This window comes from Mustela putorius, unplaced genomic scaffold (assembly GCF_011764305.1).
Source record: "Mustela putorius furo isolate JIRA1106 unplaced genomic scaffold, ASM1176430v1.1 tig00000759_pilon_pilon_pilon, whole genome shotgun sequence".
Classification (NCBI taxonomy): domain Eukaryota; kingdom Metazoa; phylum Chordata; class Mammalia; order Carnivora; family Mustelidae; genus Mustela; species Mustela putorius.
The window spans coordinates 7,549,565-7,573,998 of record NW_025421467.1 but is presented as its reverse complement, the minus strand read 5'-3'; the positions used below and the strand labels follow the sequence as shown (position 1 = coordinate 7,573,998).

General features: G+C 35.6%; 1 long non-coding RNA gene across 1 annotated transcript in view; it reads right to left on the bottom strand.

The window, feature by feature from the left end:
- Positions 1-835: 835 nt before the first annotated feature.
- The window catches only part of LOC101689272, a 177,281-nt gene continuing 153,682 nt past the window's right edge, over positions 836-24,434 (bottom strand). Inside the window, exon 4 of the long non-coding RNA XR_001181989.2 lies at positions 836-916. This is a non-coding gene — a long non-coding RNA (uncharacterized LOC101689272). The remainder of the gene's footprint in view (positions 917-24,434) is intronic.

Sequence of the window (24,434 nt, the reverse complement as noted above, 5' to 3'; positions counted from 1 at the left end):
AAAAAAGAGAGAGAGAGAGACTGACTCTAGAGAGCTCTGTGGCCCCTTCTTCCATGTAAGGACATAGCAAAAAAGACAACTGTCTATAAATCAGAATGTGGGCCCTCACCAGACAATGAATCTGCCAGCACCTTGATCTTGGAATTCCCAGCCTCTAATACTATAACAAATACTTAATATACTTTCTGTTGTTAATATTCTACCCAGTCAATGGCATTGTTATGGTTGCCCAAATAGACTAAGACAAGTAAGATTTAATTTTTTAATATGATCAATTGGAAGTATTTTGCTTTGAGCTTGACTTTGATGAAAATTTAAACTACCAGATTCGGGGCACCTGGGTGGCTCAGTGGGTTAAAGCCTCTGCCTTCGGCTCAGGTCATGATCCCAGGGTCCTGCGATCCAGCTCTGCATCAGGCTCTCTGCTCAGCGGGAAGCCTGCTTCCCCCTCTCTCTCTGCCTGCCTCTCTGCCTACTTGTGATCTCTGTCTGTCAAGTAAATAAATAAAATCTTAAAAAAAAAAAGCTGTCTTTTAAAAAACAAACAAACAAACAAAAAAACCCTACCAGATTCAAATGGATTATACAAAGGCCTGTATTTTTATTTAAGAATAGCAGCATATTAAACTTCTTGGTTTTAGGTACAATAGATTAAATATATTGGTAAGAGCAAGTTCTTCATCTTACCAAAATACAAGGTAGTTTGGACAAAAAAATCCTAAGAGATACTTAGAATTCTCTTGAGTCTTCAATGAAGTCATAGATAAAGCATGCATATTGGAATTTATTACAGATAAAAAATATTTATCAAATGTTTTCTGCCCCACTTACCAAACACAGATAATTGATTTCAGTGCAGATGTGGTTTTTGGCAGTGCTTAAGCTGCAAATTCTTAATTATGTAGGAAACTTGAGCCTGAAAAGTAAAACAAAGAAACATGTGCAAACTAAATGTCAAATGTAAAAGTAAAGCTTTTTTTTTTCCAACAATTGGTATTTCTCCTTTTATCAAAAAAGAAGCAAGCTTACAAATTGATCCATATAATATTTCCTTATAAATACGAAACCCCTGCCATCGTTGCCTTTGGTTTTTCCCTTAGCTGTTCAAGTCTGAATCTGACAGATGTTGATTAAATATGTCTATTCCATTTATTAAAAAAAATTCTTTTAAATTGCTGGAACATACCAACAGATATTCATAACATTATGATTCCATCACAGGACATCATGGTATTTCTTCAATTCTAGTTTGTATTTTGATATATTCTTTAACCTTTTTTTTTTTCACTTATGCTGGTATTACCCAGTAATATAATATGCTATAATGGTTTTAAATTGAATACTTAGTAAGGTAATTCCCAGTTGTCTTCATAAATACTCTAGAATATTAGAAAGCTGAATACTACCTAAGCTATAAAATATTATTTGGAGTATATACTGAAATATGTACTTTTTTTTAACACTACTTTGCAAAAAATACTTAATGTCACTTAATACCATCTGATAGCATCTTGATAGAGGATTGTTACTTTTAAAGGAGTTTTTAAAAAATAAAAAAATAATATTTTCATTTTGTGTGGTATGCATCAAGTAGAAAGATGCCTTACAGCTATCTTTCAAAGAATATTTCAAAACATACCCAACTTTCATTCCTTAAAAATACTCATGAAATAAAAATCTCAAAATATTAGATAAGACCTCCTCCTTTATTTAAAGAGGGAAATGTGCTTGTGAGTGTGTGTGTATGTGTATAAGCAAGCCAGTGTATGAAAGATTGTGAGAGAGAGGAAGAGAAATAGAGAAATAGAAATCATAAGAAAATAAAAAGAGAAAACTAAAAGAGAAGTCAAATGAATAAATAAAACATTGTGCCCACTTGATGCATATAGGAAAATTAAAGTCAAATCATGTTAAACCAAAAAAAAAAAAATTGTGTAATTCTTCTGTATGCTCTATTTTACTTATACCTCTTGAGAGAAGTCAGAATTTATCACCCAATCACCCAAACCCTGGCCTCAGATAACTTTTCAACCTGTCTTGAAATTTAAAAAATCCAGTATCTTTAGACGTGAGTTCTTCTAGGGCCCAGAAACATTCCTTATGTTGTTGAAAAAGAAAAGATTCACTATGAATCAAAAAGGAAATGAATGTAAAAAAAGACGGCAAAGAATGTCACATGTACAGCTTGCCACTGTTGTTGGGCCTCTTTTCCTTCTACTGGGTCAGTGACCTCAGTGTTCACTACTGTCAAGTAAAATGGTCTGAGCAACACCTGTTTTCCCCAAACCGTTGACCCTTCCTCAGCTAGCAACATTGACAGGCCCTCATGAAGTGCATAGTAATGGAGTCAAGGAAATGGGCAGCTGCCAAGGGAATTGTGCCATACTTTTTGACTTGTCACTTATACAGTATCTCTCACCTCATTTGTAATGGAGAGAAATGTGTTTCAAAATTGAAGACCGTATTGATTAGCCAAAAAGCTTTAAATTGGGTTTCAAGATATCACAGCTTTATTCACTGTCACATGCCAGCAAATGACCTTGTAAAATATTTGAGCCTTAAAGCATTCAGAATTTTTTTCTCGTTGTGGTAAATATTGCTTCCACTGTCTCTCTGCTGGATATGCATCCCTATTTCTTTGGCCTCTACCAACTATCTTGCTATGTCCCCAGGGAAATAAGAAAGCCCAATTCTATTGAGGCATCTCCCATTGTCATTTGTGACCTACAGAAGACAACTACAAGGAATTTTTCAACATTCTGTCTTTATTGCCCAATCTGGGCAAGTTAATTTCTGAGTCAGGGGCACAGTTCATGTTCTGCGATAAGCTCGTTAGCAACAACCTGGGGATACTCTTCAGTCTTCAAGTCTAGATCACATTTTTCTTCAATTCCAAGTCTTTCTTGGTTTATTTCTTCATTTGTCTTTCTGGGGCTCTTTTGAAAGAAATCATTTTACTCTGGCTACTTTAAAGATTGTCTCTTTGTCTTGGGTTTTCAGCAGTTTTCTCTGAAGTCCTTGTTTTTAGGTGGTTTTGTTTTGGTTTGGTTTGGTTTGCTCATTAATTCTGTCTGAAATTCACAAAGCTTTGTGAATGTCTGCTGCAATTTTTTTCTACCTAGTTTGGAAAATTCTAAACCCATCTATCTTCAATTACTGCAGAAAAATGGGTTCTGCCCCATTCTTTTCCCCTTTTCCTATAACTTCAACTACATATATGTTAGACCATTTAGCCACGTTTTGCATATCTTTTATGTTTTCACCTTATTGTCTATCCTTAATTTTTCCTTGCTTCAGTCTGGAATATTGTCTATTGCATTCTCTTCCAAATTGTTAATTCTCTCTTAACCTGCATCTATTCTACTGTTAAGACCATATTTTGCATTCTTAATTACATTTATTGTATTATCCACTTTTAGAATTTTTATTAGATTACTGTAATTCCAAGTTCTGTGCTGAATTTTTGTCTGATACCACCATATCTTGGTTTCCTATAGATTAGTTACTATTTTCTGTTTTTTCCTCAGATTTTCAGTTAATTCTTAACCTTTGTGAGCCTGATAATTTTTTAAAGATGTTACATAAGAAGTTAAAGAGATAACTGGAAGTTCTGATTGATGCTACTTTCTTCAGAGACTGTTTACTTTTATTACTAGCATACAATTAGGGAAAGAACTGATCATTTTAACACAGTGTGAAATTGGATTGATTCAGAGAGAAAGTTTACTCATTGTGATGTCTGGTCTATTTCTTGTTTACCTATATTCAGATTTTTGTAAATTTTAATATATCTCCTAGAGGGAAACAGTGAGCCACTTTTCTCTTGTAAAAGAGAACTTTATTAAGCTGCATAAAAATTCTAGATTTTCAGTGAAACAGAAAGTTATTGAACTCTACTCAAAGAAGTGAAAGAACAAATGTTCCTTGAAGCATATGAAATATGGAGACGCTGTCACTTAATCATTTGAGTTGCTCCAACTATTTTATTTCCCTTTTTTCAGACTTATCTTTGGAAAAGCCAGGCAGGCTGTATGTGGCATATAGATTTTTTTTCAGCGTGCTGATGGTTACATCTTTATTTTTTTTTTATTATGCTATGTTAGTCACCAAACAGTACATCATTAGTTTTTGATGTAGTGTTCCAGGATTCATTGTTTGTGTATAACACCCAGTGCTCCCTACAATACATGGCCTCCTTAATAACTATCACTAGGCTAACCCATGCCCCACCCTTCATCCCTCTAAAACCCTCAGTTAGATTCCCGGAGTCCATAGTCTCTCTCAGAGGGGGAGCGGAGAGGGTTCCTCTCCCCTCTGATTTCCCCTCCTTCATTTTCCCCGTCCTTCTCCTAATGTCCTCCATGCTATTCCTTATGTTCCACAAATAAGTAAAACTATATGATAATTTACTTTCTCTTCTTGACTTATTTTACTCAGCATAATCTCCTCCAGGCCCATCTGTGTTGAGACATAAATCCATCAAAATCCTAGAGGAGAGCATAGGCAGTAACCTCTGTGACATCAGCCACAGCAACTTCTTTCAAGACATTCCTCCAAAGGCAAGAAAAACAAAAGCAAAAATGAACTTTTGGGACTTCATCTACATTTATTTTTATGATAACTAAACTATCAAGAGAACATACTAGTCTGGTTATTTGGGTTATATGAATATGGATTTAAGTCCTGGGCATGAATTACATAAGGTACATGACACAATTTAATTATCTAATTAGTATTTTAAAAGTGACTTCTTGGGGTTCCCAGATGGCTCAGTTGGTTGAATATTCGACTCACCCTTTTGGCTTAGGTCATGATCTCACAGGTCCTGGGATCTAGCCCTGCTTGGATCTGAGCTCTTCATTCAGCAGGAATCTGCTTGAGATTCTTTCCCTCTGCCCCTCCCCCTATGACACCTATGTGCATGCCTTCCCTCTCTCTCAAATAAATAAATAAGTCTAAAAAAAAAAAGTGACTTCTCTCCCAGGAAAGCAGTGTTTTGAAAATAAATAACAATATTTTAAATAATGTTAAGCAACTACTCCCAAATTATGAAGAAAGAGAACTAGAAATGTAGAAATTAGAAAAGACTATGAAGAAATCAAGAACCTTCCAAGAATTAATATCTTAGCAGCAATAATTCAAGAAAATATTTTTTCTAGCTTTGTAGCATTGCATCAGGCTCAATAGCCTCTCCCTGCTCAGGAAAGGCTAAGATCAGAGTGAGAAGAGGCAGAAGGAGGGGGCCAGCAACAGGCAATTTTCTAGCCAAGGAGACAGATGATCAGCCAGCACTCTTGCCTTGATATCCAGCTTGATTAGCAAGACCTGAAATGTGTTCAATAGGGCCCAAGACTTGCCCTTTCCAGCAATGAGAAAGTTTGACTTTGAGAAATAGAGCAGAGGAATCAACACAAAAAGAGACTGCAGCCTCATGCTTGCTGCTGCATTGGGAAAATAAATGAGGGCTGACTAATGTAGGGCAGAGCACAAGTGAAAATGAATTTACAGAAAGACCAAACTGGTCCTTCTGTATGCAAAAAGGCAGTAATGTCAAAGCATAGTAGCAGAAGCTATAAGCAAGGCAAGAAACCTTGAATTCAGAAAATGGACTTAAATAAGTGTAGTTGAATCAGAGACCATCTAAAAATGTCCTTAGAGATAAGACTACCATTAGGCTGTTTTTTGTTTTGGTTTGGTTTTGGTTTTGGTTTTAAGAGAAAGAAAGAAACAGGCAGAGTTTTACCTTTAATTGATCATACTGGTACACTATTAAAAGAAATGGCCAGTTAAAAATGAACTTAGGGGCTCCTGGGTGGCTTAATCAGTTAAGAGCCCTATGAGGCATGGAGCTCCCTGCTCAACCAGGAGCCTGCTTCTCCCTCTACCCCTTCCCCCCAACCCTACTCTCTCTCACTGGCTCTCTTTTTCTTTCAAACTAATAAATAAAAATCTTTAAAAACTGAATTATAACTCTCTAAAACACAATTATTTTAAAACGTGTCTTATTTAACTTTCGAAAACCTATATATGGTATGGTTTTGGTCTGATCACCCATGATAACAGTGTTCTTCACAACACTGTTTATGACTCATTCATTCATTCAACACAATTTTTTGTTGAACTTTCAGTGAGCTAGGCAGTGTGACTGCTGTTTAGAAAAAAAAGTTAAATGCCATTAAGAGAGTAATAATTAATTATGGTACAGGCATAAGATGAGCTATTATGCAGTTATTAAAATGATGTTTATGGAATGTTTAATGACTTGGGGAAATGTTAAGGATTTCATATTGAGTAAAAAACATATTCACAAAATACCGCTTACCATATTATCTGAGACATGTAAAAATTGCACTAAAAATAAAGGAATACTCCAAACTATAATCATTCCTTTAGGTGATGGAATGATGGATGCTATTTTACCTTGTGTTGCTTTTTATAAGAACATGCATTTATTTATTAATCATGAGCAAATATTCAGATTTTGGTAAATTAGAAATATATGAACCAGACCCAATTGACCAACTGATCAGAATTTTACCCCCTAGATGTAAAGATGTGACTGAATTGAACAAAATGCAGGACATTCAGACAGCTTCTATAGTCACGTTTGCTGGAAGACACAACGTCAGATTTTATGGAATATGCGCACCCTTCTTTCACATTCTTAAAATACTTTGTATTCTTTTTTTTTTTAAAGATTTTATTTATTTATTTATTTGACAGAGATCACAAGTAGGCAGAGAAGCAGGCAGAGAGAGGTGGGGAGAAGCAGGGCCCCTGCCAGGCAGAGAACCCGATGTGGGGCTTGATCCCAGGACCCTGAGATCATGACCTCACCCGAAGGTGGACGCTTAACCCACTGAGCCACCCAGGCAACCCAAAATACTTTGTATTCTTAATAGCAAGCAGATACGTTCACAATATTTTGCTAATAATCAAAAGCAGGTTTAACATGGTTCTTAATGTATCAATTTATAGATTTATAATTTACACACAATTTAATGCACCAATTTTAAGTGTACATTGTGAGGAATTCTAACAAATATATATACCAATGCTACTATTCTAATAAAAACATAGACTATGTCCATGATCCTCAAAAGTTTCTTCCTGTTATGCTGCTTTGCAGGTAATTCTTAGCCCTATCCCCAGCATCAAGCAAATACTGAGCTGCTTTCAGTCACCTTCCTTCAAATTTGCCTCTTTCATACAGGTGAGTTGTACAGTGTGTTTATTTTGTACATAATTATTTTACTCAGCTAAATTTCTTAGGATCTGTCCATGTTGTTGCATGTATCAGTATGGAATGTCATTATATATACCCTAGAATGGCTAAAAATAAAAAGATTTATGATATCAAGTGTTGGTGAGGAAGTGGAAGGACTCAATATCTCATGCATTGCCATAGGGAATTACCAGTAGTGTGATTCCTGGATAGTAGGGTAATTCTATTTTTAATTTTTTTGAAAAACCACCATGCTGTTTTCCATGATGGGTGCACAAGTTTGCACTCACAGTAACAGTGCACAAGTGTTCTCCTTCACATCCTAGCTAACACCTGTTTTTTCTTGTGTTGATTTTTGCCATCTGACAAGTGTGAGGTAATATCTCATTGTACTTGTGATTTATATTACCCTGATGATCAGTAATGATGTGTATATTATCTTGTGGATATGGTTGGCCATATCCCTGTCTTCTTTGGAGAAATGTCTGTTCATCTCTTCTGCCCATTTTAATTAGATTATTTGTTTTTAGGATGAAGAGTTTTGTAAGTTCTTTATGAACTTTGGCCAGTAGTGTTTATCAGATGTATCAATAATGCTGACCTTATAGAATGATCTGGCAGTTTTCCTTCCGTTTCTATTTTTGGTATAGTTTGAGAAGAAGAGGTATTAACTCTTCTTTACATGTTTGGTATACTTCACCTGTGAAGCCATCAGATTCTGGACTTTTGTTCGCTGGGAGTTTTTTGATTACTGATTCACTGTCTTTGAAGATTACTAACTGTTCAAGTTTTCTATTCCTGTTTCAGTTTTGGTAGTTTATATGTTTGTAGGAATTTATTTATTTCTTCCAGGTTGTCTAATTTTTTGGCATATAGCTTCTCATAATATTCTCTTACAATTGTTTATATTTCTGTAGTTTGGTTATTATTTCTTCTCTTTAATTTGTGGTTTTATTTGAGGCCTTTCTCTTTTTTTCTTGGAAAGTCTGGCTAGAGATTTATCAACTTTATTGATTTTTTTCAATGAACCAGCTCTGGTTTCTTTGATTTCTTCTGTAGTTTGCTTGTTTGTTTTAGTTTCTATATCATTTATTTCTTCTCTAATCTTTATTATTTTCTTCTTTCTGCTGATTTTAGGTTTTCTTTGTTTGTTTTTGTTGTTGTTTGTTTTTTTTTTTAATAGTTCCTTTAGGAGCTATAGGTTGTTTAATTGAGATGTTTCTTGCTTTTTGAGGTAGGTCTGTATTACCAAAATCTTCCTTCTTAAAGCAGTTTTTGTTGCATCCCAAAGGTTTTGAATTGTTGTGTTTTCATTTTCATTTTTTTTTCCAGGTTCTTCTTATTTCTTCTTTTATTTTCTGGTTGACCCATTCATTGTTTAGTAGCATATTATTTAACCTCCATGTATTTGTCGTCTTTCCAGATTTTTTCTTGTGGTTGACTTCTAATATAACATTGTGGTCAAAAAAGTTGCATGGCCTGACTTCCACCTTGAATTTGTTGAGACTTGTTTTATGAGCTAATATGTGGTCTCTTCTGGAGAATGTTTTATAGGCACTTGAAAAAAATGTATATTTTGCTGTCTTAGGATGGAATGTTCTGAATATTTGTGTTAAATCTATTTGGTACAGTGTGTCATTCAATGCATGGTTTCCTTGCTAATTTTCTGTTTTGCTAATTTGTCCACTGGTGTAAGTGGGGTGTTAAAGTATTGTATTATTAATGATTTTTTCTTTTATATTTGTTATTTCATGTTTTATGTATTTTGGTATTCCTATGTTATGTACATAAATATTTATAATTGTTATATCTTCTTGTTGGATTGTCCCATTTATTATTATATCATGTCCTTCTTTGTCTCTTGTTACCATCTTTGTTTTAAATTCTACTTTGTCCAAAATAAGGGTTACTTCTCCAGCTTTCTTTTGACATCCATTTGCATGATAGATGTTTTTTCATCCCCTCACTTTCTATCTGTAAGAGTCTTTAACTCTAAGTCTCTTGTAGGAAGCATATAAAGTTATCTTGTTTTATTATACACTCTGTAAACAACCCTGTCTTTTGATTGAAGCACTTATACCATTTGAATTCAAAGTAGTTATTGATAGATAGGTACTTACTGTCATTTTATTATTTGTTTCGTGGTTATTTCTGAACATTTTCTCTGATCCTTTCTTGTCTCCCACTCTTTCCTGGTTTGCTGATTTTCTTTAGTGGTATATTTGGATATTTTCTCTTTATTCTTTGTATATCTATTACTGGTTTTTGATTTGTGGTTACTATAAGATTTGTATATAACATTTTTTGAATATAACAGTCTATATTAAATTCAGGGTCATTTAAGTTTTAACCAATTCTTTACTCCTCTCCTCCCTACATTTCAGGTATATGTTATATTTTATTTCCTTTTATTTTGCGAGTTCCTTGACTGATTTTTACAGAAATATTCATTTTTATTGCTTTTGTTTTTCCCACCTTTATACTGTCACTTTTGGTCTCTCCTTTTCAAGGAGAGTTTCTCCAAGAGTCCCCTTTAATGTATCTTGCAAAACTGGTTTAGTGGTTATGAACTCCTTTAGTTTTTGTTTGTCTAGGAAACTCTTTATCTCTTCTTTTATTCTGAATTATAGCCTTACTGGATAGAGTATTCTTGGCTGAAGATTCTTCCCATTCAGCACTGTGAATATATCATACCCTCCTTTCTGGTTTAGAAAGTTTCTGCTGGAAAATCTCCTGCTAACCTTATCGATTTTCCCTTGTAAGTTCCTGTCTTCTTTTGTTTTGCTGCTTTTAAAATTTTTCTTTATCACTGTACTATGCCAATTTAAATACAATAGGTCTTGGTGTGGATGCCTTTGTTGATTCTGATGGGAGTTCTCTGTGCCTCCTGGATCTGGATATCTGTTTCTTTCTCAGATTAGGGAAGTTTTCAGCTATTATTTCTTCAAATAAATTTTCTGCTCCCTTTTCTTGCTCTTCTTCTAGGACTCCTATAACATGATTATTATTATGTTTGTTGGAGTCACTGAGTTCCCTAGGCCCATTCTTGTTCTGCATAATTCTATTTTCTCTCTTTTGTTTGGCTTGATTATTTTCTACTACTTAGTCTTCTAGGTCACTAATTAATTCCTCTGCTACTTTCAGCTTGCTGTTCATTGCATCAACTGTGTTTCTAATCTCATTTATTGCACTCTTCATCTCTATTTGTTTTTTTTTTTTTAAATCTCTGTGTTAAGAGTCTCATTGATGTCCTTCACTCTTTTCTCAAGTAAAGTGAGTATCCTTATGATCATTCCTTTAAATACTCCATCAGACATGTTACTTGTATCTGTTTTGCTTAGATATCTGCCCACAGTCTTGTTCTATTCTTTCATTTGGGATGAATTTCTCTGTCTTTCATTTTGTCTAAGTCTCTGTGCCTATTTCTCTGTGTCAGGAAAGTCAGCTATATCTCCTGTTCTTGAAGGTAATGGCCTTATGGAGAATAGGTCCTGTAGTACCATCACATGTAATGTCTCCTATTCACCAGTGTTTTACACTTCTGGTAGTGTCTCCAATGTATGCTGTGTGCACTCTGCTGTTATTTCTTGGCAACTTTATTTTTCAGGCTAGGCCTCTGGAGAGGCTCTCTTTGCCTATTGTATTTGGTCCTATAGTGTTTGGTCCCTGGCCTGGTTTGCATGTGAACTGAGATCTATCACCACTGCCATGGGAATCAAGGCTGTGCAAAACTCCCGCATCAGGAGATGTGCTGTAGGCAGGGGTTGAGCCAGTATTCTGGGGGAAGGGGCCAAATGTGCAGGGACTGAGGCAAGTATGACTGGGAAGCAGTTCCACTGAAACACAGTGTGTGGTGGGGGACAGGCTTGGTATAAGCAAGTTTGGTAGCAACTGTTGGCACTGAGCTGGTTCCTGCAGGTAGCTCTGTGGTTCTGTTGAAGAGCAAGAGAAGGAAATAGTACCAGCCATTTCCTTTGTTTTAAGGGGTCTATCTGTGAATGTTGTCTCTCTGGAACGCCCAGTTGAGCAACTAACCTCCCACTGTGTGCCCTAGGCACTCTTCAGATCACTGTTGCCACACTGTATGTTCACAGGCTATTTGCCTGCCTTTTCTCCAAAAGTAGCCCCAATGTCCTCTGGGCTCTATCCTAACCATACCCACTGACCTTTATAACATCAGGCTTTAAGCCCTGCTAGTTGCAAGAACTCACAAATTTCAGTCACTCTCACTTTTCAAGCCAATTGCTATGGGAGTTTATTTTCTGCATGTGTTCCCTTATGTGTTACTCTGTCTCTTGCCTTTTCCATGACCCCAGCTCCCTTCCCACCATGGCAGCCACAATCTATTTCTCTCCTAAGCCCAGTCTCCACACTTCCTATCAACTTCAGTGTGGCCTCTTCTCTACCTTTAGTTGTTGAGTTTATTCTTCCAGGCTTTAGGTCAATTTCTGGGGTATTTAGGATGCTTTGATAGTTATCCAGTTGTATTCTTGGGATGAGGGAAGCCCAGTGTCTTCCTACTCTGCTGCCATCTTCCAACCTCTCCTGAGGATAAGGTTTAACAGTGGGAACATCTTATAGATTCACTATAATAATATACATACTGCTATTGAGTAAGAATTTTTTAAAACTTTTTTCATTTTTAAATAGGCTCCAATAAGGTTTTAAATTAATAAAATATAGTTACTAATTCTAAAGTACGTTTGTCAATTCTTCATTTTAAAGATGAATAAAATTTTTGTTAATATCTGTCACATATTTAAGAGAAAGTATTAAACTTATTAAACCAATCAGGAATCTGAAGTGAATAGTTATTACACAAAAACTTATATGTTTTAAATTAAGTCTCCAAATCCTACTGTGTAGTCTATAAAACTGGTGAAAGCATTATTTTTCCTCAAATGAGAAACTCCAATGGTCAGAAAAAAAAATTGTTTCATTTTTCTTTCATTTAAAAATCAAGTACTGGACACAGAATTAGACACGGTCCCTGCTCGGTGGGTTTCACAATCTACAATGTTAGTCTGATTTTCTTTCTGCTCCAACTCTATATTAGAGTACAAACTTGATAGGAACTTGTTTACTATGGCTAAGATATACTCTTGTGCACTGATATACTACTGAAAGAAAGTTCACAGTCTTTGAAAAACCAGGGCCTTGGGCATGCTGGAAGGCCAGGCACAATAACATATACTTGTATCAGATAAAGGAAAGTTCTGTATCAAGAATGGAATTCTAATAATGACTTGTCTTTCTCTAGTTTATTAGTTAAGAAAGTTTGCCACAAATATTTAGAAAGCCAAGTAAACTTCTGAATGTGTGTAAGTTTGTAAGTCTAGCATAGTGCCTAGAATATAGGAAGCATCTGTTAAGTAGTGGAGGAAATTTAAAAATGTGTATTTGAAATAATCCTTCTATGTCAACAATAATCCCAATATTCAGCTATAGTCTAAAATTATAAACTTATCAAATTATAGAATAAAACTCTAAAAATTATTTTCTGTGATTTATTCACATCCAAGTTTTTCAAGTGGTCTCAGAATTCTCTGGCTATCATGGCAGTTTTTTACACCATTTTCCTGATTTTTTTTTTTTTTAATCAGAAAACTTATTCTTGTCTGTACTTAGGAAACAATATAATACACCAGAAGAAAATGTACTTGTTTTGGGGTGAGATGATAAATTTCCCATGTTAACTCAAATACCGAGCTAAACACGTTGGTTAATTCACTCAACAAATATTGTTTAAGTGCATACTCTCTGGAAGCCATCATTCTGGTCCTGGTAATAGAACAGTGAACAATTCAGAAATTCCCAATGGACTTACAGATCTATACATTCCAGTAGAAGGCACATGGAGTTGGGGGAGGGGCAAAATGAAGAGAAATGATAAATAAATGAGTAAATAATGCCTCAGGTTGCAGACTTGATTTCATTCATTCTCCATGCAATCTTGCAACTTCACAATTTTTTAAGTGAGGAAATTGCAAACCAGAGATGTCATCTAACTTGTTCTGAAGCCATGCTATAATATGGTAGTAATTTAACCAAAGTCCTTTTGAACAGGGAATACCTTGCTGCCTCCAGTTATTTTTATTAGGGAAAATAATCAGAAAACAGTTACTGAGCTTATAAATTATAACCAAGTAGGAAAAAAATGGAGGGAGGGATGAAAAAAGACCTTAGATGTAAACCTCTATCTTTGTGTGAGAGCCATGAAAATATGCCTCATATACTTCCTACAATGAGAAGTGTAACTGACCAAGGGCCCTGGGAGCTGTACTGTGAAACCCACTGTGGCATTTTCACTGAGGTCACACTTCCCATAGGCTAGTTCTGGTCAGTGATGGAGCATAGCTGAGATATTAAGTGATGCTCATTCCTGGGGGACAGGGAACTCCTCTGATGGCTGCCTTTAGCTTGAAGATTCCCTGAAGCCACCAAAATTTCCTTAGACAGCATTATCATCAAGGACATTTTCCTTCTTCTCTCCCACTCACATTACAGTCTGAGTACTTACCAGCCTTAGGTAGTTCCTTTACCATTTTATCTCAAAGAAATGTTTTCTCTAACTAAACAGTTGCACGTTCCATCCCATCTTGACTTCTACTTCTTGGAAGAACCAGACAAGTAGTATCAAAATTGATCCAAGAAAATGAACAGTGAGATGGGGATCTGGGACTGGCTAAACCACTCCTTGGCAGGTGAATGGGACAGGTTCAGACACAGTTCACTGGTCATGAGAAAGTAGTCCAAACCACATGTCACCCAACACAGTTACACTAGTGTCCTTCCCCTAGCTTGTATCTGTGGTTGTGTGGAAGTTCCCATATTACCAACTAAATGAGCAGGCAAAAGTCTGAACTTGATTTGTGGATGGATTGCCTCAGCATGTGGGTACTAGTAAAATATGGACAGTGGCTATATTACAGCCACATTGAAGGTTTGTCTTCAAAATCAGTGGAGTGGAAAACAAAATCTCCCAATGGCAGAGTTGTAGGCAGTGTTCTTGGCCATCTTTTCTGTGTGCAAAGAGAAGTAACCTTAGGTAAGAATACTTACAAATTTCTGGGCAATGGTCAATAGCCTCACCATTAGAGTTTGGAAGAAAAAGAACAAGAATATCAGAGACAAAGTGGTTTGAGTGTAAAGACATATTGATGGTACTATAGGAGTCAGCACAAGGTATGAAGATTTTTGTATTACACATTATCTGCCTGAAACCATCCACTATGGAAAAGGCACTGAATGACCAGGTAGATAAAATGATTCATGCAGTTGACATGAACCAGTCTTCATTATCAGCCACTCTGATGGGCACGAGGGGCACCAAGTGAAGTGGCCATGATGGCAGAGATAAAAGCTGCATATGAGTCCAATAACATGAACTCCTACTTACCACAGCGTGATCTAACTAGTGCTATTTCAGGATGTCCAACTTGCCAACAACAGAGGTCAATACTGAGTTTCTGATATGGCACTATTCCCTGAAGAATTCAATTGGTTAGCTTACTACATTGCTCCATTTATACCCTGGTTTGACTTAACAAGGATAGATAGTTATTCTTGGCATAGCTTTATCTCTTCTGCCTGCAGAACTTTAGTCAGTGCTGCTTTCCAGTGGCTAATAGAACACCTGATCTGTAGGCATGGAATCTTATACATATAGGATCTAATTTATGGAACTATTTCACAGCAAATGAAGTACAGGAGTGGACCCATGACTATAAGGTCCATTAATAATAATATATACTGCACAACTCAGAGTGGCCAGCCTCACAGAATGTCAAAATAGCCTACTCAGTGTATGACTAAGGTGCCAGTACTGAGGAAACACTCTGAAAGGATGAAATATATTTATCAAGCCAGAGACGCCTATGTGGTCTTTGTTTCCAATAGGAAAGATACATGGGTCTAAAAGAGTGAGCATTAATGACTCATGGAAAGATATGTGCTTCCTCTCCTCACAATTCTTGAGCTCTTCCAGGGAATAACTAAGAGTTTGATCAAGCTATATGTTAATGGCTACCATCAGGGAACCAACAGGAGAAAACAGGCGTCACCATACTAACAGAGGTAATTGACTTTGATTAGCAGAATGAGAGAAGGCTGCTTGTACAACAGGGGCAGGAGGAATGAGTATAGAGCCCAGGTGATCTATTTGGATCCTAGTACTCCCTTACCCCACTATAAATGTGGGAAGCAATCTGTAATGTGAAGGACATGATAACCAAGGATTCAGATATTTCAGGAAAGGTTTGGTTCATACCACCTGGCAAACCACCAGGACTTGCTGAGGGAATCACTGAGGATAAAGAAAATTTAAAAGAAGATGGAGGAGTCATGGTTACAGCCCAGGGAATACCTGTAGTGATGGGGGCTTTAGTTCATCCCACTAACCTCCCTCTTCCTCATTTTTCTCCAGAAGAAAAACCCATGGAACCCACAGAGGAGCTACTCCTGGACCTGTATGAAGAAGTAGATCTGAATGAAGCAAGAGCACAGTATGGTGGCCATGAGAAGGAACTTTGCAGACCCACCACTGCCAGGAGTATAACTAACCATTGAGCCCAGCTGTTATGCTCTGAAATCCAAAACCTCATTTATGCTGAGGTCACAGTGCTCCTTGTGCTCATCCCAGCAGATGACGGACAGTGGCAGAAATATGAAGGGAGACTGATTCCTGGGAGACATGGGACACTTCTGATAGGCAACCCTGGTTTGAGGGCACCCTCTGTCAGCCTTGTCAAACCTCTCTTAAGACTATAGGTCTGTCTAGGACACTACTAACCAATGTATCCTCTCTCCTCCCTTCACTCAGGGCCAGATTTGCTTGTGGTTTTATCACCATCCCAGCTTTACCTAGCTCCTTTCCTGTTTTCTTTCACACAGATATTTCTCCTAATAAAAACCTTGAACATTTTATCTTATTTTGTCCATTTTTTGAGGGCCTCAGTGATATCCTTATATATCATTAAGTTGGAGTTTTAATGAGTAAGCACCAGGTCCTTACTTAACATCAAAAGGAAATGCAGGAAAAAAAAAAAAAGGAAATGCAGCAAACTAGTGAAATCACTATCTTAAAGACACACAGCAAAGAAGTGAACTTGGTATAGTGTGATCATATAACAACACATTAAAAAAAAAACAAAAAACCTGTAGAGTGATATTTATGTCCTTCTGGTTGTTCAAACTGTGGTTGAATGACATCACTAATGGGAGAGAGAGTCTAAGTATTTCTGTGTTTCTTTTTTTATTTTTATTTATTTATTTGAGAGGGAGAGACAAAGATAGTAACAGAGAGCACAAGCAGGGAAGAGAGGGAGAAGCAGGCTCCCTGATGAGAAGGGAGATATGACCCTGGGATCATGACCTGAGCTGAATGCAGATGCTTAACTGACTGAGTCACCCAGATGCCCCAGTATTTTTGTGTTTCTATAAAAAAGTATGCAACCTAAGAAGGGAGACTGGACAAAGTTCAGACTACCAAAAGGTAGGAAAAACTGTTTTCCAATCTTCCTTCCACTTTTTAAAATCTTAGGGAAGATCGAACTCACATTCCACATCAACACTCGGTGAAATCTCCCACTCTGCCTGTTCCTTGCCACCTCTGCTCCAGTTTCCCTTTTCACAACTCTCCCTCCAGCTGCTCCACATCTGGTCGCTTTCGCCCACCTACCTCTTACCAGATTTCCCAGTGTCCTCTCTGTCCACTTTATCCATTTACATTATGTTCACTACAACAGATGTCTGACCAAGGTTAAACATGTTCCCAAGAAAATTCATTTTACTCTTATAACTAACATCATTATAAAGGACTTCTGAATGGCTAAAAATGTCAATGAATTGTTTGAGAAGCTGGAAGTAATGCCTCTGAAGTCTTCAAGTGAGGGTAATCTCCCCAGTGTCCTCTAGTTTTCATATTCAATGATTCTAACTCTCTCATATATAAAATCCTTAGGAGATTCTCTCTTTAAAAATAGGCAAAATAATTAGCCACAGGTGCTTCTATAGCAGTGTAGAGAACAGACAGCTTTTGAAAGTCCCTTAATCAGGTTATTGTTTTATTTATATTTCCTTATTTTGTTCTTCTGCAAAAACCCAAAGATAAAACTTTGGTCTGTCAGGACTGTCATAAATTCTGAATCATCAGTGTCAAAATATAGCTATTTTTTTAGGCTTATAAAATTGTTCTTTTTTGGTGGTTCTTGTATTTCCTGAAATGAGAGTTTTCCAGAATTCAGAATTTTAAAAGTTTAGCATAGTTCATTTTGAGTTGAATCATCATTATCAAAGGTTTTCAATGTTAATATTTTTCTGTCAATCAGAACAGGTAAAATTTGGGGAATCATCCATTTTAGGTCTTCATCAATATGAGCAGAAAACAACAACAAAAAAGATATCTAACTTTTTCTTTCTTCACGTATAACTTGTTATTCACAGTTTCCTATGTCTGCTGTTCCACTTACATTAAAATGAAAAACTCTCTATGAAATAAGGTAAGAATTCTGGAATTTAGTCTTTTTTTTTCTTTATCAGATAGCTCTTCTCAAGTTAAGTGCTAAGTCAAAAGTAAACTTCATAATACTTTTATGTTTGCTGAAGCTGTTATCATTATGATAAAAATTACTTCTAACTACTCTGAATTACTTTCATTTACTACAAAATTTACATGACTTTTTCTTTCTTAACCAAACTTATCAGTCATTGTCAACGGAGCAAAAGTTAGTACTGAATGCTGTTATTTTAATACAAATTTCACAGGTGACAAAGATTTTTTAAACTTATACAGAAATTATTACAGTTTATAGAAATACAGTTTTTGAGATCCATATATATATATGGGTTATATATACTATATATATGCCATTAAAATGCTATCATACATAATACAGATATATATCCATCTATCTAGCTCTCTCTATATATAAACGATTTTAAGCTGTCATTTATGGCATCCACTACAACATATGGATATACATTCTGAATTTCTCAGTTGATAAAACAGACTGGTCACTTGTATTTTTTCCTTCCATTCTTTTTTCAAGAGTCATGTAATACTTAAGGTAGAGAACTATCTAGCATAACATCAATTTCCTTTGCATTACTTCTTGATTTCCCCGTGAAATGAAGTCTTACGCTCCTTCCAGAACAACTCCAAAATTCCTTGACATTCCATGTACTGCTTTGATTGTTTCTGAAATAATTCTTGGGGCCCATAATATATCTCTGCCTCACATCAAAAGATACATTGTATATATTATAGTTGATTTGAACACTTTCCAAGAGAAACTTCATTGTGTATTGTTATGAAACTTTAACTGTTTTTCTCTTTTGCTTATATGTCTATACTATAAGCTCAATTTTTTTAAAGCAACATACTTTATTCAAAGAATGATTAATTCAATGTGGTTAAAATTGCTTTTGTCTTCCCAAAGCAAGCAGCATTATATTTTTATGTGGGAAGGTTAAGATCCTAATGAAATAGTTCCTTCTCAACTCCTTCCTGCCACACACACACACACACACACACTTCTGGTTACAAGTAGAAATTTAAATAAATGCATTTACTTCCCCTCTTTCCTGAAATCTATTAAAATGAAAGAAGGAAAAGGTGAGAGACCTCAGTAATCATAATACATTTCTAGAAGATATGAAGCAGGTAGAAAAAAGGAAACAAAGGACAATATTTCCTAGGGAATGTGAAGAAGAGGAAGTAGAGCCAAAAAGAGAGCATTCCTTCTCTTTAGAATCTCAGAGCACTGGAAACTGAAAAAGGTCACCTAAGATGGGATCATATGTGAGGCTGAGTGCTAAATAATGCATTAATTGAACATCTATGTAAGGGGAACTCACTGGCCTGAACACAAAATATTTGCTAATTTGGGTACAAAATGCCAAGCAGGTAATTGTCTACCTTTAGCAATAAATGAATTAACAAATTAAGTTAAATATGAGGTGTCCTCTTCATAAAAATGGAAAAACCTGAGTGTTTTTAGTTCAGGCTTAGTTCAGGCTGCTGTAACAAGGCACCATAGATAGTGGCCTCTAGACAATGGAAATGTATTGCTCCAGGTTCTGGAGGTTAGGAGTCTGTGGTCAGGGTGCCAGCATGGTCAGGTTCTGGTAAGAGCTCTACTTCCCGGTTGTGGACTACCATCTGCTCTCTGTGAGAGCTTTAGAAAGAGAGCTTCATGGCTCTCTGGGATCCCTTCTAGAAAGACACTAATCTCACCCATGAGGGCATCACCCTCATGACTAATTACTTCTCAAAGGCCTTACCTCCTAATACCACCATATTTGGGAGGTAGGATTTCAATATATGAATTTGGAAGGGGTGGGGCACAAACATTCAGTCAAAATCACTGATTTTTGCATTTTGATGACCTCAGAAAATTGGTTAATTCCTTGTATCCAAACACATAAAGCACACATGCTTTTTGATAAAACTAAAGAATTGGTTATTCTCACTGCCTCCACTTCCTACCTTACCATTCTTTCTTGGATCTGCTCTACGGAACAGCTTTTGACAGTCACCAAAGATCTCTGTGTTCTAAAATCTGATATCAAGGTTCTTTTTCTTGTTTTCCTTTCTTTTCTCTTCTTTGATTTTTCTTTCTTTTCTTCTTTGATTTTTCTTTCTTTTTTTCTTTCCCTCTCTCTCTTTCTGTGTCTCTCCTGTCACTTGATAGTTATCTCCCCTTTTTTCTTTCTTTATCTTTTTTTTTTAATATTTTATTTATTTATTTAACAGAGATCACAAGTAGGCAGAGAGGCAGGAAGAGAGAGGGGGAAGCAGGCTCCCTGCTGATCAGAGAGCCCAATGCGGGACTAAATCCCAGGACCCTGAGATCATGACCTGAGCTGAAGGCAGAGGCTTTAACCCACTGAGCCACCCAGGCTCCCCATGATCTCTCCTTTTTTAAAACACTTTTTCCACTTGGATTTCAAGAAGACTCCATGCTTTGTTGATTAACTTGTTACCTCACTAGTTGGTCCTTTTCAGTGTCCTTGGCTGGATTCTTCTCCTACCAAATACTAGGCATTGATATGCCTCGGATATCTCTTCTATCTACACTCTCTCCACAGACGATCTCATGTGGTCCTATCCAACAGACACAAATGTGGAAAGAAATGCTTTAAGCCATAACATTTTAAGGTGATTTGTTTCACAGTAATAACTAACTGAAACATAGGATTAACTCTATGATTGCATATATATGTATTTATTGCTATAAATACAGACTTTAAAAATATAAAACTGCACCATTCTATACAAATAAATTGTCGTGAAAATGGCACTTTATCATTCTCACTTTTTATAAGTATGTTTTAGACCATTAAATGTCATTTATTATGGCTTCATACTTTGTTATTTTAGTGTGCCCCTATCTATTAAGTAATCTTTGTTATTGAACACTAAAGCTCTATCCTTTTTTTTTTTTTTACTGTTGTAACTAACAATTTAGTGAACATTCTTAGAGCTAAATCTTTGCATACCTTGATAATTTATTCAATAACTATTTGGAAGCATAGTTGTTAAATCAGTTAAGTACAGTAAATACTTTTGCCAAGTTCCAGTATTTACTTATCTATCAACTATGCCTGAGAACTATATCACTAGCATTAATTGCCTATGTTAAGTTTTGGTATCTAGTCTTTTTTTTTTTTTTAAAGATTTAATTCACTTATTCTAGAATGATTTGAGAGAGAGAGCATGCATGGGGGAGGAGCAGAGGAAGAAGAGTAGGCTCCCCACTGAGCAGGATGCCCAATGTGGGGGTCCATCCCAGAACCCTGAGATCCTGACCTGAGCCTAAGGCAGGTGCTTAGCTGACTGAGCCACCCAGGCATTTCCGGTATCTAGTCTTAATACTATATAAGAAAATAAGTATATTTGAAAATTGAACTTATGATGTTGAAAAAATATTCTTAGAAGACAAACAATTTCATCTTTATGATGAATGATAAAATTTTCATTAAAGACAAACTTTATCTCAGAACTTGACATTTGAAAATTAGTTCTAACATAAAATTTGAATGGAAAAGAATTCTATTACAGGAAAAGTTCTGGAAATATTTAAATTTTATAATTTCCTTTGGATCATGGATTCTCTTTTTATTGAAAAAAAAATACTGATAGACACTTCAAACTCAGTGTAGATTCTTTCCTGACATACATTAATTATTTCAGTAATGCTATTAGCTGAAGAGTATCTTATGCTTGCTGAGTTATCTTTACTAGATCAAAAAAATTCCAAAACATTTGGCAGTTCTTTAATACTTATATTTTTGGAAGTTTTATTAAGGTATATTCTTTATACAACAAATTATATGTACTTCATATACACAATTTTGTTTTGATATATGTATAAAACTGTGAAAACATTACCAAAATTGATATAAGGAACATATTCATCATTCCAAAGAAGTTTCTTCTGTTCCCGCTGTAGTGTGCTTTTCCCAGTACCACGCCCACAACTGCCATCCTGGGCAACCACTTTTCTGCTATCACTATAGATTAGTTTACATTATCTAGAGTTTTATATACAGGGAATCATACATCATGTAGTCTTTTTTTGTCTAAATTCCTTTACTGGCATAATTATTTTTCAATTCATCCATATTGTTGCCTATACAGTGGTACATTCAATTAACTTATACAGCCTATCTTCAAGTAATATTATTCCACTTCATGTATGTAAGAACCTGACAACAGTGTACTTCAGTTTTCCCTTCCTGGTCTTCATTCTATTATTGCTATACAATCTACTTATACATACATACATACATATATATATACATATATATATGTATGTATAATCTCCACATGACAGTGAAATTGTATCTTTTAAACAGCTATATATTTTTAAAGAAAAATAAGATAAAAGTATTTTATATTTACACATTAGTTACATTTTCTAATGTTCTTTATTCCTTTGTATAGATCAGTATTTCTTTTTTTTTTTAAAGATTTTATTTATTTATTTGACAGAGAGATCACAAGTAGGCAGAGAGGCAGGCAGAGAGAGAAGGAAGCAGGCTCCCCACTGAGAAGAGAGCCTGATGCAGGGCTCCATCTCAGGACGCTGAGATCATAACCTGAGCTGAAGGCAGAGGCTTAACCCACTGAGCCACCCAGGCGCCCTGATCAGTATTTCTTTCTTACATAATTTTCCTTCTGCCTGAAAAAAAAAAAAAGCATATTTAACATTTCTTAAAGTGTGGGTTAGCTAGTGATTAATTCTTTCTGCTTTTGTAAGTCTAAAAAAGCTTTTATTTCAATTTAAGTTTTGAGAGGTTTTCCATTGGGTATTAAAATCTAGGTTGCTATTTTTTTAATACTTTAAAAGATGTTTATCAATGTTCTCATTTTTCCCAATAAGAAATATATTGTCCTCCTTGTCTTCATTCTCCTGTGTATCATGTGTCCTTTTTCTCAGGCTGGTTTATCCATTTTCTCATTATCACCATTTTTATTATTTAATTATGATATGCCCTGGTGTAGTTTCTTTTTTGTTTCTTATGCTTGGGTATTGCTGGAATCTCAGAAAATTTTGCTGAATCTCAGATTTGTAGGTTTATAGCTTTTATATTTCCTTCAGTTATTCCAAGTATACGTATATACAAGTCCATATATAAAGTTGTCCTATAACTCACTGATGCACTTTTCTTTTTATTATTATTATTATTTCTTCCTCTGTTTTATTCCAAATGGTGACACTTTTATGGCTTGAAGTTCACTAATCTATTCTTTTTCAATGTCTAATCTTCTGTTCTCCATTTCAGTGTGTTTTTGTCAAAAATTGTGGTTTTCATATCTAGTAATTAATTTAATAATTTTTTACAGTCTTCCATGTCTCTACTTAAATTTGTAATATACAGAGTATGTGAAACAGGATAACTTTTCAAGTCTTTGTTTACCATCTGTGTCAATTCTGGGCTGGTCTTGATTGATTTTTCTTTTCCACATTGTGGGTTATAATTTCCTGCTTCTTTACATGCTGATTAACCTTTCATTGGTTTTGAGATATTGTATCTTTTACATTGTTGGGTGGTAGATAAGTTTGTATTCCTAAAAATATTCTTAAGCTTTTCTTTGGGAGGCAGTTAATTTTTAGAAAAAGTTCCAGTCATTTTGGCTTTGCATAAGATTGCTATTTCAGAACCAGAGAGTGTTTATCTAGGATGAATTATTCCCAGCTAGTGAGGTAAGATTCTTTGGAGTACTCTGCCCAGTTACGAGTTTTTCTAATCTAGCTGGTGAAAATGACAATGTTGCCAGTGCTTATAAGTGTTGGACATCATCTCTTCTAGTCCTTTTGTGTGGTTATTTCCCGGGGCAGGGGTATTTTCCTCACATGCATACACTGATCTACTACTTAAGAGGAGCCCTCTGCAGATCTCTGGGGTTTTCTCTACCAGCAGTTCTCTCCTTTTCTGAATTTTGTTATGTGAATGCTAACAACCTTGATTCCCCTGGACTCCCATTCCACCTCCTCATTTCAGGAAAGCTAGCAGACTCTGCCTATGTTTCCTTTTTCCTGGAAACTCTCTCATGGCAGTTACCTGGGGCATCACTATCTCATCTCATCTGTTTCCCATCTTTCAGAAATCAGGGTCCTTTGTTGACTGCTGTCCAATGTCTTAAAAAACATTGTTTTAAACATGTTTTTCCAGTTTTAAATGTTGCCACAGGAGGGTAATTCTAATCCCTATGACTCTATTTTGACCAGAAGTGAAAGTTTACATAAATATTTTTTAACTAGTTTTTATTTCACTTTAACATTTTACTTTCTAGGGCAATTAATTATGAAGGGATATGGGGCCGGGGCATTACAGATTTGTCTTAACAAAGTACTGCTTTCATTGCATCACTCTGTTCCAGAACCCAAAATGGCTCTTTTAGCTCACTAGGTTAAATATAAACACAAACACAAGCCAATAAAATTAGTTATATAAAGAACTAAAACAGGCTTTTTATTGTTTATAGCTTTCTTATGTACTAGCTTGATCCAAAGATACCCTTAATGGAGAGGACTGGCTAGACTATGTAGTCTTTATTCAATCATTTGTGACTAAAATTACTGTCAAACAAAATTTTTATAAAAATTGCACAAGAAGTTGTACATATTCATTGAAAACAACCTAGACTCTGAGTAATCCAAGTGGATAGATAAAAGAATATTAACCCCCACAAATTATAGCT